Here is a 16,130-nt window from a genome sequence, read left to right as displayed (position 1 = left end):
GCGCAAAAGTGCGCTTCACATTGCTCATCTTGCGGAGTGAGGTTGCGAGAAATCGGAAGCTCTTCAATCTCCTAGAATCTGCTAATTACGTCTTGCAAATCTGAAAGCGGGGAGCAATGATGTACTGCAAAGCTGAAGACTAAGTGCCCTTTTCGGCTGGATTTCAAGCGGTGACCCACCGTTCCCCTTCCACCGCTCTGCGCTCAGCGGCCGAGGCGACGATCGCGGATCGCTCAGGCCCGTCGCTACGTAAGATGTCAACTGGAGCGTACCCTCTTATTTTATTATAATTATAATTTTTTCCTCCCTCAATAATCGCTTTAAAATATATATGTTTATGTGTTTTATACACACATACATATATATATATATATATAATTACAACATAATGAAAAAAATGACATAAAAAAAGTATAATTAAAGGATTATTACAATAGATTTCAACATCACCTGTAAGGTACGATTGCTGATGCGTTTTTTTAAAGTGCTTTCCCCAGTAGGCCTACTCCACTAAATAATAAAGAACAAATACGATAAAATGTATGGCTCGGCAGGAAAACTAGATGAAAAGAAGTAACTGATCATTTGGGAACAAGTAAACTATGATTTCCTGGGTCGTTTAGACTGTATTATGGATGATATATCCAAAGACATTTTAGAAGAACTAGCTCGCACCAAGGAAGAAAGAGAAGTATCATTTAAAGAAGAACGTTTATTAAAAAATGCGTTATTGCAGCGGTCGAATCATTTGGAGATTCGATGACTTTCGAAAAAGCTGCAAGCATTCCATTAAATCTGTAAAATCACGAATAGATGATACAGCTTCGTCTTTAGAAGAGAAATTGAAATGTTCATTTGCGTCTTATTCGTATTATTCGTATTATTCATTATGTATTTATGAGAACACCGATAATTGGCATATGGATCAACTGTGTATTTTTGCTTGAATCGTACGTAAAACGATTTTTCACATGTCAAAGACCTCTCAGACTTTGTATCGTTGCAAGGCAGAACAACAAGTGTTGAAATCTTTAAGGCTATTAGCCAAACTCTGCAAAAGTTTGACATTGATTTCTACAAATGTTCGGCTGTAGTCACCGAGAGCGCAAAAGCAATGATAGGTTTGAAAAAACGGCTTCTTTGAACAAATAAGACAGCAAGGTTTTAAAATCTCTGTTACTCATTGCATCATTCATCAAGAAGCGTTGTCTTATAAGCTTAACCCATTGACTGTGAATGACGTAAATATGCGCATGAAAATTTTGCCTCTCCGGCGTACTCTACGCTCTAAAATTTTGTTTCCCTACCGAGCCATACATTTTATCGTATTTGTTCTTTATTATTTAGTGGAGTAGGCCTACTGGGGAAAGCATTTTAAAAAAACGCATCAGCAATAGTATCTCACAGGTGATGTTGAAATCTATTGCAATAATCCTTTAATTATACTTTTTTTATGTCATTATTTTCATTGTTGTAATTATATATATATATATATGTATGTATGTATTGGGTGAGTGCAAAAGTTCGTGCGGAGTTTCAATAGATGGAGTTATAAGCGTCGTAAAGTGTTGTCATTAATACTTCCATCTACATATTATATAATGTTGGAAAGGTGACGTCTTCAGCTATTATTAAAAAAGAATCATTTGTTTTCATACAAACTGCTTCGAGAAATATCACTTTAAAAATGAGAGATAAGATGCATTTACGGCATGTTATGCTTTACGAGTTTCGGAAGGGAATAAACGTTGCCGCAGCCGTAAAAAACATTCAGGATGTTTATCAGGATGAAGCACCAGCTAAACGAACTGTGGAAAAATGGTTTGCTAAATTTCGGCGCGGAGAATTTAACCTTGAAAACGAGCCACGCGCTGGTCGACCTTCTGACATTGATGACGATGTTTTGCGTACTTTAGTGCTCAGTAATCCGCGAATTTCAACAGAAGAAGTTGCTACAGCACTAAACGTTGACCGATCAACCGCTTTTCGGCGTTTAAAAAAGTGATTGGATGACCAGAGTGTGACTAATTTTTCACATCAAAATTACCAGAACGAAAGCGAGCGAACCATTTCCGCGCAGCAGATTTTGATAAAGTACCTTCACCGTACACAGCACAAATTTTTTCACAAACCTGCGCAGCGTTTTTCACTTTGTCGTAACAATATTGCAAAATATAGCGCAATTTTTCATTACTTTTCTACATTTTCAAGCGCAAACAACTTTCCAACCACTGCACCAATTTCGATGTTTATACATTCAAAGTAACGCTTGAAGTGTCACCTTTCCAACGGGCGTTTAGTGGTGTCGCTGCGTTCTGTTTCCTGAGTTATTTGCAATTGACGCCATCTATCGGGAAAAACGCTACGAACTTTTTCTCAGACCAAATATTATATATATATATATATGCAATATATATACGCAAACTCATTAGTAGAATACATTGATAATATGGGAATATCAGGCAGGTATAAAATATGTCAGGCCACTGAAGATCCTCTCCATTAAAAAACTGAGAATTTCGATCTTACATATGTATCTCGGAGGCCTTAGAATCCCATATAAACATTGCCCGATCCAAAAATATTCGATATTTTACAGGTTTTATACATTTGACAAATTTGCGCGTCCGCCATTTTGAATTGAGGGCCTAATTTAAAGAACAGACTCGATGTGATTGTAGAGCAATTCATCGCGAATAAATTAAAAAAGAAAAGCATGGAAATCGGTTAAGAATTATGCCATCTAGCGATTTTTGTCCACAAAAAGACCCATCTGTCCCACTGTGCGGCGTAGCAACGTTAAAGGGTAATCGCACAACGTATTGCCCGTGCAGCATGCGACAGTAAGTAGTGCAAAAGTGCGCTTCACATTGCTCATCTTGCGGAGTGAGGTTGCGAGAAATCGGAAGCTCTTCAATCTCCCAGAATCTCCTAATTGCGTCTAGCAAATCTGAAAGCGGGGAGCAATGATGTACTGTGAGGTGGGCCGCATCGTGCGAAAGTGACGGCGCGACGAGAGCGCCCGAAATGATCCACCCAAAGACAGTATTTTGAGCGATAGGCTGTCCCGGCGAGCCTCTCTTTACTCTGTCCAAAAGAAACTCACTATACAAGTCCGCGCCAATGATTAAATGAATCGGATCCGAACTTGTAGGATTGGCATCCCACGAAAGTTGAGAAAGATGTGAATGGTCCGCCAGAGATGACATGCGCTTGGGAGCGTAAGACGTCAATGCACTAAGAATGAGAGCGGTAGTCGAGAATGGCGGCAAATCCTGACACGACGGAGATACGGTGATGGCGATTATTTGGCGCACCTGTCCCACTTGAACTCCGCCGACGGCGGAGATAGAGACCGGCATTCGAATGCTTAGCACGTAAAACTTGCGCTAATGCCTCCGAAATGAACGTAGCCTCAGAGCCCTGATCCAGGAGAGCTCGGATAACAACAGATTGTCCGGAAGAGACACCGACCTTGACTCTCGCAGTAGCGAGGAGCACCTGAGTGCGAATGCGAGGAATAGTAGACGCGGCGAGAGAATTTACTTGAACGGGCGCATTACCTGACGCGTGTTCAGCGCGATCGATCGCCGATTGATCCGACAGCAAATCCGATTCCACGTGGAGCATAGAATGATGTCGTTTATGACACGTTCGGCATGAATATTGACTTCTGCAATCCGGTAATAAGTGAACTGCGCTCAAACAATTTAAGCACCGTTTGAATTTTTTTGCAGTCTCCACGCGTGAGCGCGGGCTTAACGCAATAAATCTAGGGCACGAAGTCAAATAATGCCGAACCTTGCACAACGGACATGGCGAGACGGACGCGGACGCAGTAGCTACCTTAACGCGCGATGTACCAGCGGATCGTGATGATTTCGCAGCAGGACTGGAGGCGCATTCCTCCAGACCCCGACAGCGCGAGGCGAGAAAACGAGTTAAATCGTCGTACGAAGGCGGATTGTCGGTATCGCTAACTTTAAGGTTCCAAGACTTTCTAGAAGCAGAATCTAAATATTCGCTTAGAAGATGTACAAGGAAATCACTTCACAAATTGCTCGGAGTTCGACCTAAATTCATTAACGATGCGACCGCGAGTTGAACCTTGTCGCATAAGGCTTGGAGATCTATAGCTGATTCTCTTTGCAATGCCGAGCAACGTAGAAAAATGCGACGCTATCAGGCGTCTCTTATTCTCGAACCACGCCGCTAATGTCGTCCACGCCACCTGAAAATTATCGGGATATTCGTGATGCAATCAAGAGCGCGACCCTTCAAGGATGACACGAGATAGTGCATCCGCGCGAAATTTCCCAAAGCTGGAGTCCTATTGACTAGAGCGGTCCTGTAAATTTTCCTATTCAGAATAATTCCCGTCGAAGGGTGACAATCGAATGGGTGGCATGTGCGATAACGCAAAATTCGGGGCGTCTGATTGCACACGAGTTGAATTAAACGAAGGTTGTGTGTTATGGCTCACGACAGGCTCCAACTCCTCAAGTCCATCAAATAATCCCTGGTCGACTGATATGCATCCTCGGTAACATCGAAGTGTCGATCCCTGAAATAGACCATCACGGCTCTGTCCTTCTCCGGCACGGCCTGCAGCAACATCACATGACCGGCTTGGAATTGGGCTCCAATTGGAGCGTTGCGATCCGACTTCGAATCTTTGCAGCAGTAAAATTCGCCTTCCCAAGCTTCTTGAAATTATTAAGAGCGCGTTCGATCGAGCGCTGTACCACTGCTTGCTTGGCGAGCAACTCCGTCATCCTGTGGTCGTCTCACAGATTCAGTTAGGACCGATATAAACGGCAAACACACACTTGAGAATCCGGCTCGAAGGACCAACAAATGTTCGAATCTGGACCCGATGAACGTAAACGGTGCGGGAAGCAGGGCGAGAATCGGAAGAATGCCAATGGTCGCTCCGATGCGAGCGACGGAGCGTGCGCTGGCGCGATATCAATTCGATCTTTCGCGACCGAGAAAAGACGGGTTGTGCAACAATGACTCACTGCAACGCGATTTGTCTTTAATATCCTTTAATACGCTCGCGAACATATACAGCTTCCGCACGCAGACGCAGACACAAAGTTCATATATCTCTGACTCAAATGCACCACACCAAAGAACGCAGTGACCGACGTTAAGGCGCAATCAGAATTACTGAGTTTGAATTGAATTGAGTGCAGCAAGCAAGCGGCACGACATACGGCAGAATTGCGCTACGAAAATGAAGACACCAAAGCGCGACGAATCGCGGCGCTTTTCGCTCCAAGCAAAATCGAACAAAGTCTCGAAACAACCTGCCGACCGCCGTTTTAAAAGGCGAGACGAAAAACGCGACGATGTCTCCCACCGAGATACCCGGGCACTTCTCGGCGGACGGGTAAACACACATGTACGTGTCGGGTTGGCTGCTCTAGTCTAGCCGGCACTAGACGTTTTTCGCTTTCGTGTATCACTCGAACGTTCGGCTCCTCAAAGCAAGCGCTCCATCTTGTCCGTCATAGCGCGACTTTACGATGCATTAGGATGGGCTATCCAGTCACGGTCGCTGCCAAGATTCGCATGCTAACGTTGTGGCGATTACCAATTGATTGGGACACCCCCCTTCCGTCACACATTCTATCGCGCTGGCAACAAATTTACTCCCACCTGGAGCATCTCAATAGTCTCCAAATAGATCGCTGGACAGGAGCCTAGCCAAGATCACGCATCGAACTGCACGGATTTGCGGATGCGTCCACTCTCGCGTACGCTGCCGCTGTTTACGCGAGAGTCATTTCTTCGGACGGTAGCGTGAACGTTGCGCTGCTTCCCGGCAAATCGAAGGTCGCTCCAATCAAGCCGCTCACGATACCTCGGTTGGAACTTTCGGCTACCTTACTCCTTTCGCGTCTTTTAGTGTTTATTTGTACGACCCTCGACTTGTCGTGCGCTTCTTGCGTTTGTTGGACGGATTCTTCAATCGCGTTCACCTGGCTGCGATCTCACCCTTCACGTTGGAACACGTTTGTCACGAATCGTGTCGCTAAAATTCAAGAGCTGTTGCCTGATGTCGCTTGGCGTCATGTGCCTACGACCGACAATCCCGCTGACTGTGCATCTCAAGGTCTACATGGCTCAGAGCTAGCATCGCCTTGTGGTGGCGCAGCTCACCTTGGCTTGCTCGCTCATCAGAGGTGTAGCCCTCTGATTCTGCGTCGCGATGCATTGAATTTCCGGAAGAAGAGAAGATTACCTCTCTCCATATTAAGAGCACTGTCGCTTCGTGGGATCTGGGCTCAAAGTTTTCCTCACGGCCCAAATTGATTCGCGTTACCGCATATATTTTTAAGTTTGACTCTGCTTGTCGATGTCAAACTAAATCTCCGCTCGACCCGTCGATTAATGGCAAGGCGCTATCCTCTGTCGAAATTTTACCCGCAAAAATGTTTTGTATCCAACAAATGCAATTAGAATTGTTCGCCGCAGATATCCACGCGTTAAAGACAACGTGTGCTGTCACAAGCGGGAGTGTTCTTTGTGCGTTCACTCCATTTCTAGATTGCGACGGAATTCTTCGAGTCGGTGGACGTTTACGGCATGCGCTTCTGTCGTATCATACAAAGCATCCGATCTTGCTTGCTCCTCATTCAATTACACGGCTCATTGTCCGTCAAGCTCATTTGCGTACTTTGCATGGCGGACAACAGCTAACGCTTAGCACTCTTCGTCAGAACTGGATTTTGCATGCCAGAAATCTCGTTAGGTCCATCATTCATGATTGCATCACTTGCGTGCGAGAATGAGCTGCAATCACTACTCAACTCATGGGAGATCTTCCCGCTAAAAGAGTGTCTCCTCCGCCTCGACCGTTCGTATGGTGTGGTTTGGATTACGCGGGTCCGGTCAAAGTTCGTTCTTCTGCAGTCCGGGGCATTGCTTCTCGTAAGGCTTATATTGTGCTCTTCATTTGCTTGTTAACTCGTGCCATTCATTTGGAATTAGTGGGCGATTATTCAACCTCCCCCTTTATCGCAGCGTTTACTCGATTCTGCTCCCGCCGAGGCCTTCCTGAGGCCATATATTCTGACAACGGAATCACATTTGTTGGAGCCGACCGGGAGTTGATAACGGCATACAGGGCCGCGTTGACCGACCCCAAATTTTCGCAATCACACGGCTGGCGATCAGATATCATGGCATTTAATCCCTCCTGCCGCTCCGCACTTTGGGGGTCTGTGGGAAGCGGGAGTGCTAAGCCTTAAACATCATCTACGCCGTGTGATAGGAGATCGTACGCTTTCTATCGAAGAATTTACCACTCTTCTTTGCCAGATTCAGGCATGTCTCTCTCGGCCGATCGCACCTCTATCGGATTCATCAGATGATTACCAATACTTGATTCCGGGGCATTTTTTAATAGGATCGTCGCTCACCGTTCCACCTGAACCCTCAATATTCACGTTGCCGGAAAACCGGCTGTCCCAGTGGCAAATTTTTCGCCAGTTTTCCGAACGATTTTGGCGCTTGTGGGCGAGTGATTATATCAACACGCTCCAACAGCGCACTAAGTGACGCAAAGTGACGCCGTCGCTACAGGTAGGCCGTCACGTCTTATTGTGCAACCCGAATCTCCCGCCGTGCAAGTGGGAGCTCGGCCGAGTTAGCCAGGTTCATCCTGGCGCCGACGGACTAATTCGCGTCGTCACCATTAATACCGTCGCGTCAAGTTATGTCCACCCGATCGGGAAGCTCTGCATATTTCCTATTGAATGTCCTTCGATGTCGAATTAACGAATATAATATATTTATCGTGCGTTTCTATAGCTTAAATCGTAATTATTGTATCTGGCAGGGTTGGCTCAGGACGGGCGACGGCTATCCTGCATTACGAGTCAACACTTGCCGTTTGATTCACTGTAATTGATTGGCTGCTCGAGCTGTGTGTCGAATATTTTTTTTCTTCTTTTCTGCAAATGCGTACCGGGCATTGAACCTACGCTTCAAGGCGGGCGGTATGTTCGCGTTTCGCTCGGTCCGGATGCCTGTATCGTTGAAATTTAAAAGTTCACGAATATGTTCTCATCCGCTGTTCACGTGTGCCCTGCGAGTTTAGTTTCGATCGCTATTCGATGTTTCATGCTGGGTTCACGTGAGCAGTGAATCATACGAGGCTGGAGCAGGCAATCCGACACATACATGTGTGTTTATCTGTCCGCCGAGAAGCGCCCGGGTATCTCGTTAGGAGACGTCGTTGCGTTTTTTGTCTCGCCTTTTAAAATGGCGGTCGGCAGATCGTTTCGAGACTTTGTTCGATTTTGCTTGGAGCGAAAAGCGCCGCGATTCGTCGCGCTTTTGTGTCGTCATTTTCGTAGCGCAAGTCTGCCGCATGTCGTGCCGCTTGCTTGCTGCACTCAATTCAATTCAAACTCAGTAATTCTGATTGCGCCTTAACGTCGGTCACTGCGTTCTTTGGTGCGGTGTATTTGAGTCAGAGATATATGAACTTTGTATCTGCGTCTGCGTGCGAAAGCTGTATATGTTCGCGAGCGCATTAAAGGATATTAAAGATAAATCGCGTTGCAGTGAGTCATTGTTCTATAACCCGTCTTTTTTCAGTCGCGAAAGATCGAATTGATATCGCGCCAGCGCACGCTCCGTCGCTCGCATCGGAGCGACCATTGGCATTCTTTCGATTCTCGTCCCGGTTCCCGTACCGTCTGCGTTCACCGGGCCCAAATTCGAACAATTATGTATTACGAACGCATTCATCACTTTAATCCAATATTGAATTTAAGAGCTACCAGTGAAAGTAGGGGTTATTGCGTTCGCCGCAACGGCGGATATAAGCCTAAAAGGGATCATTGGTGTTCAAATGCATGTCTCCGGTGTTTCGCCGTTCCAGCGTGTGAAGAAACATTTCATCTAATCCATTGTAACATGTGCCAGCGTGCGTTTAAAGGTCATTCTACAATGAGGTTGTAGTAGTATGCAGTAGGCAAATTGACCAATCACGATCAATTGTTCTCTTTACGATCGAAGAAAAATCGACTGTGATTGGTCAATTTGTCTACTGCATACTACTACAACCTCATTGTAGAATGACCTTTACAGTACCACGTGCTTCGAGCGTCATCGTGTCCCAAAGTTATACCAGGTCTGTAAATATGAAACCGGAATTTGCCCATAGATGGCCTTAGCTGTCAATGTAGTTACCGTCAAACCGCGTCATTGGCGCCATTTCTATTTGTTGACATCTGACAAACATTTTCAACTCACAACAATACAAGTTTCATATAACAGCATAGTTTGTAATAGCGTTGAACATGTCGAATTTTGTGCCTGGAAGCTACGTTTTGCGAACAGCATTGATTTTCTGTTACCATTTGAAGGAAACTGCTGCAGAATCGCATCGAATGCTTGTCGAAGCTTACGGTGAGCATGCTCTTGGTAAATCACAGTGCTTTAAGTGGTTTAAAAATTTAAAACGTGGCGATTTTTACTTGAGAAACGAATAACGTGGAAGACCACCGAAAAAGTTTGAAGACAGCGAATTGCAAGTATTGTTGGATGAGGATGACGCTCAAACGCAACAACTCGCGGATCAATTAAATGTGATACGAGAAGCCGTCTCCATATGTTTGAAAGCCATGGAAAAGATCCAGAAGGTGGGAAAATGGGTTCTACATGAATTGAATGAAAGGCAGCAGGAAAACCGAAAAACCACTTGCGAAATGCTGCTCGCCAGGTGCAAAAGAAAGTCATTTCTCCATCAAATTGTGACGCGATGAAAAGTGGATATATTTTGAGAATCCTAAGCGTAAAAGATCATGGGTTACTCCAGGCGAACCATCGACATCGACTGCAAGGCCAAATCGCTATGGACGGAAGACAATGCTCTGTGTTTGGTGGGATCAGAAGGGTGTGATCTATTATGAGCTGCTAAAACCTGGCGAAACCATTAATACTGAACGTTACCGATAACAAATGATCGATTTGAATCAAGCTTTGCGTGAAAAACGACCAGAATATCAAAAACGGCAACAAAATGATTTTGCTTCATGATAATGCACTATCACACACAGCAAAACTGGTCAAGGAAACGATTGAGGCGTTTAATTGGGAAATACTTTCGCATGCGGCTTACTCACCAGACTTGGCCCCGTCCGATTACTACTTATTCGCATCGATGGGACACGCACTTGCTGAGCAGCGCTTCACTTCTTGCGAAAATGTGTGAAAATGGCTCGATGACTGGTTTGCCTCAAAAGAGCAACAGTTTTTTGGCGTGGCATCCACAAATTGTCAGGCAGGTGGGAAAAATGTATTGCTAGCGATGGGCAATACTTCGAATAAAATATTTTTTATCATTTTCATACAATAAATGAGTATTTTCTATAAAAAAATTCCGGTTTCATATTTACATACCCTACCATATAGGAAAACGGCCAAAGCAAAGTTGTACACCTAATAGTATATCTTATTTTTATTCAATAAACGGGCCACGAAGAGGGGCCCGAGACCTTTCCTCTGACAAACAGCAAACAAGTCTTTCCGTTCAATTCTCCCTAGCCACACCGTCGCCCACCGACCGACCGAAATCAGCGAGCGGACGAAGACGGTGGAAAGACCGATCATGCAGAACCGGGAAAACGTACGTGCAGTGTTCAGGGATGGAACACGCAGCCGGCGAGAAAGAGAGGCACGCGCATTTTAAGCGGAACTGTCACATACAGGGTGTTAGGAAAGTCTGGAAACGGTCAAATATCTCGAAAACGAAACGTTTCTGTGAAAGATGTTTCCAACCAAAGTTGTAGGGTTTTAAAAGTTCTATTGAATGATCATATCCGTATGACCTCAAGTGGAGGGGTCAAGGTGAGGTTAAGGCCAACATGATTTTTTTAAATGGAACATTCCATTTCTAATCACACTGTGTTAAAGATGATAGCGAGATGTTTCTAAAACACTACTTTTGTTCAGCCTATTTTTGTTGAGAATTATCTAAGTTATGAGCTTTAGAATTTACGGTAGCGCCAGCAGTAGTATTATCCAGGATGTACTGCGTGGAGGTTTCATGGTCGGACTTTACACCCCTGTCTTGAATTTTTTAAATCTGATATCAGATTCATAATCAGCAACTCAAAGAACACATAGATACCGAATTTTGCAAAAATTTATGCAATAAAGCGTTATTAGTGTCATACTTTCTTAATAGGTAGTGACCACTTTGACCTTCTACATCTTTGAAACCAATCGTATGATCAACGTAAAACTTTTTTGTAATTAATGTCTCATCATAAACTACTTTTGGCATAAAATTCCATTCCAAAATCGAGGACCGAGAAACGGACAAAAAATCAACCCTTTTTGCGGAAGTTCTTTATCGTGTTCCAAATTCATTTCATTCTTTAACATATACGGGGTGTCCCATTTAACCTGACAAATCGTAATATCTGGAAAATTACATGTCGGATCAAAAAAAGTGGGTAATGAAATTTGTTCGTCTCGAAGGGGGATCCAATGATATCAAACTCGACCTCCCATCCCACTCCCGGAGGTGGGGGTGGGGGGCAACTTTGAAATCTTAAATAGGAACCCATTTTTTATTACAGATTCGAATTCTACGCCACAAAATACGTAAGTTTCGTTCGAAACTTTTTTTTTATTCGTGATAGGTGGCGCTGTAATCGCAAAAAATTAGATTTTCTGCAATTCTCCAGAAATGATTATTGGATTGAAAAATAAAAAAATACCTGTTCAATATTTTTAAAAATATTTTTAAAAAACATAGTAACTGTTATTCCCCCCCATCCCCTCGGGGTAGGGTGGGTGGTAACGTTCAAATCTCAAATGAGAACCCACATTTTTCATTGCAGAATTAGATTTTAAGTGAAGTTTTTATGGAAACAATTTTTTTCATTCGTGATAGATAGCGTTGAATTTTTCCGAGAAACTATTTTCAAAATTTCTCCTACATTCGCCATAAATGAAAATCATTTCAATTTTTCCTTGCACAGTTACATAATCCATGATGCAAAGTCAGAAGAGAATGATAGTGGCATGGAACATTCTTCAAAAATTGATTAAGCACCTCTCCTGATTAGAAAGGTAAGTGTCTAATAATGACCGTCTCTTAAGTTCTATGGGCGCGGACGATGGAGAGATGCCACTAACAAATTAATTATGCAAAATCACCCCGATGGTGAGAGGCGAGGGGACTTACCTAAAACAAGCACCCCGAAGGGAACAGAAAGCTACTTCCTCGTCGTCCTCGTCGTTGTTCCTGGGTAACGCTAAAAGTAGTTCACGCAGTCGGCGAGAAAGAGAGGCACGCGCGTTTTAAGCGGAACTGTCACATACAGGGTGTTAGACAAGTTTGGAAACGGCCAAACATCTCAAAAACAAAATGTTTCTGAGAAAAATGTTTCCAACCAAGGTTATAGGGTTTTAAAAGTTCTATTGAATGATCATATCCGTTTGACATCGAGTGGAGGGGTCAAGGCGAGGTCAAGGCCAACGTGGTTTTTTTAAATGGAATACCTCACTTTCGCTTCTTGTCATTCGCGCTCGCTCGCTCCTCGTCGCGCGCGATCGCCTCTTGTCGTTTACGTTGCCCCTCGCCGCGCGCGCTCGCCTACCGCCACTCGTTTACTCCGCCTGTATCAAATGTCTACGTGCTCACTGCGATCGCCCTCTGCTCTCTACGCGCTTGTTGGCTCACATGTTTTAATTAATAACTCGGTAACTATTGCCAATTTGACATTATGGTACATGACTTTTCTTCTCGGCTACACCCAATCTATCTCCAACTTTCGTCTGCATGATAAGCTTTCAAATACCCTGTATAAGATAGGTGAATTTTAGTCAGATCCAAGGCGGTGTCTGACTTCTAAATAATTAGCAAAAATTGAGTTTAGACGATTTAACATACCCGAGTCCTTCTTAAATTGTATTTTCCGGCAGTGCATAGACCACAACCGATGCTTTTTTCTTTTTTCGCGGCGGTGTGATGTCCTTGAGATTTTCTGTAGCAGGAATGTCCGAAGCTTCTTTCTGCGCAAATTTGTAAACTTCCTTGCATGTTTTTGTTAATAATCATTTTTGTTAATAATCATACTTACTTCTTTCTTAATCAATCACTGATATTTAATCAAAAAATATCCTAATCAATTACTAATGTATCCCACTGATGATGACGATGCACCGAAGTTGCGTACTTAATGTATGTATAGATTCTTAATCAATCACTGATGTTTAATCAAAAAAATCTTAATCAATCACTAATGTATATCCCACTGATGACGATGCACCGATGTTGCGTACTTAACCCGCCATTTCTTCTCAATGTTGCGTATACGCAACACGAAGTTTAACTTCACAAAATGCAGTCAAAATGAACTTATTTCACAATTAGTTTAACACTTCGTGAAAAAAAATAATTACTGACGTCAGTAATTAATTATATAAACTTCGTGTTGCGTATACGCAACATTGGGAAGAAATAGATTAATGTATGTATACTACGTTATAAAAAAAAATTGAAGAGCAATCTCCCTAGACAACGAGTCAATAAGCACCTTTCTCTCACTCTCTCTCGCTTGCTCGCTTGCTCGCTGCTGTCTACTCTTCAGCGCTTTCGTAGCGCCCCTGGTGTCGGGAAAGCAATGTGCACGTTTTGCCCCACTCCTTTGCGTCCGACGTTTCTTTCTTACTGAATCGAAATTTTTCATGATTCAGACTTTATCTTAAAATATCTTCACTTAGAGACAACGTACACAAAAAACACAAGAACACTTTTCTTCCTATTCTTGAAGGCCGAATCGATTGGGACTAAAGAAACCTCGATCGGTTCAGCCACTGCTAAGATATGAAAATCTCACCTCGTTTCAACTCGCAGTTTCGCGTATAATAGGCACGGAGTGTCTCGCGCCGTTCGGGCGCAACTTCGTTGCGCTTGAACTTGGCGCGAGGCACTACCGTGCCTCTTGATATTTTTTTTGTATGTGTGTGTACGTATCCTATGATTATATGTATGATTATCTTTAGGTTTATCATTATAAACTTATCTCTAGATTTAATTAAGTGGTGTCTTAAATGAATAGAAAGGAGCGGCATAGTTCTTCAGTCTCGATCGCCTGGCCGATCGCCACCAATTCTTGTTTGAACTCCTTGTAGCCGATGAAACTGGCTCGCGTCAGGTACAAGTCCACGTCGGCTGCTTTTCCTCCTACTGATTTCCTTATTTTCATTATTCCGCTTTGCTCTTCCGCGAGTAGTCTGGTGATTTCTCTCGTGGTTTTAGACCAATAAACTACGGATTCTATTGGTCTTAAGTCGCGAAGCCCCACTGCACCCAGATAGCATTTTGACATGCAATGTATATACATTGCATATACATCCGTGGATATGACATATCCTATGTATATGTAATGATATACAAACGGCGTACATTGTATATCGTATGTATGTGCGAATGCAACACGATGTATGTTCACTGGATATCCATACAATATACATATGTATATTTGTCGAATATTCTATGTATATGTATATCTTCATATACATAACAGATACTTTTGTACATATACTGAATATTAATTGGATATCCCTCGTATGTACATTTGATATCCAATGTATATAATACATTGCATATACATCCGCGGATATGACATATCTTATGTACATGTAATGATATACAAACGACGTACATTGTATATTATATGTATGTGCAAATGCAACACGATATATGTTCAGTGGATATCCATACAATATACATATGTATATTTGCTGAACATTATACGTATATATGTATAAATTTAGTCACTTTTTTCTCTGTGTATACATAGAAATATATAAAAAGTATTTTCGTATATAGATTGAAGATTTATTCGACATAAAATTTATGTATAGTGTATATATAATATATATATATATTTAATATATATATAAAATGTCTATATATATATATATATATAATATACATATATGAGATGTCCAATAAGTATTCACTATATATACGAAGATATCTACTATGTATATATATACATATGTATATGAAAATACTTTTTATATACTTCTATGTATACACAGAGAAAAAAGTGGTTAAATTTACAAAATCGGCTGTCACTGGTCATGAAATAAATATGTCCACTGGGCAAATTATGTTCGCATAACACATATTTCAACGCAACGTGTTGTTGTGTCAACATATATTTTGTTCAGTGAACATATTTTTTAACGGCTAGTGGCCGCTGATTTTTGAAAATTAAACCGTTTTTTTCTCAGCGTATCTACATATACATAATAGATACTTTTGTATCAATATTTTGCGTAATGAAATAGGTAAAGAAGGACTGAAGGTTTATGCTAAGAAAAAATAAGTATATTTACCAATGTATATATATTTTTTAACGCATTATATTTGCAAGTATAAAATTAAAATTAAACTTTGAAATTATTTCGAACATTTGAATTAGACATTTCTTTGATCACAGCATTCCATAAAGAAACTTAAAAATAAAAATATGCTGAGTTACAATATAAAGAAACTTGTTTTAAAAAAGTATTTTATTTATTTGTGTGCGTACGTGCGTTTGTGTGTGTATGTGGTGCGTTTGTACATTTGTGTGCTTGTGTGTGTGAGCTGAGCTCTAATAAAAGTACTACTTTATATCTTTATTGATATATAATTTTTATCTTTGATTATAAATGTAATAGTGGAAAAGAAACATATTGATCTTTACATAGTAGAACGATTAACTTTCTATTTATGTCATCAATTGACCGCATTTCAAGTAAATTATTATTCTTTTTTATAAACTGTATGTCAAAGAAAGATGAAGCACATGGCTTGGAATATAAATCATCTTGAAAACTATAGCTATAACCTAAAAAAACTGCTGAATCTTCATGAGTAACAAACCTTTTTATTTCAATTATTGTTTTATCTTTCAACTCTACGAATCGATCAGCAATTCGACTAATATTTAAACAGTACTCAGTAGTTTCAAGTTTTTTGTACTGAGGAGAATTACAAATATTTATTAAAGGGCCATCAGAATGTTCCGTTAACAATTCTATAGACATATTATCAGTATTCATAGTAGGTTTAAAAATATTATTTTCTTCGACGATTC

This window comes from Harpegnathos saltator, unplaced genomic scaffold (assembly GCF_003227715.2).
Source record: "Harpegnathos saltator strain DR-91 unplaced genomic scaffold, Hsal_v8.6 scaffold754, whole genome shotgun sequence".
Lineage (NCBI taxonomy): Eukaryota > Metazoa > Arthropoda > Insecta > Hymenoptera > Formicidae > Harpegnathos > Harpegnathos saltator.
The sequence above is the reverse complement of the archived record's forward strand: the minus strand, read 5'-3'. Positions refer to the sequence as shown.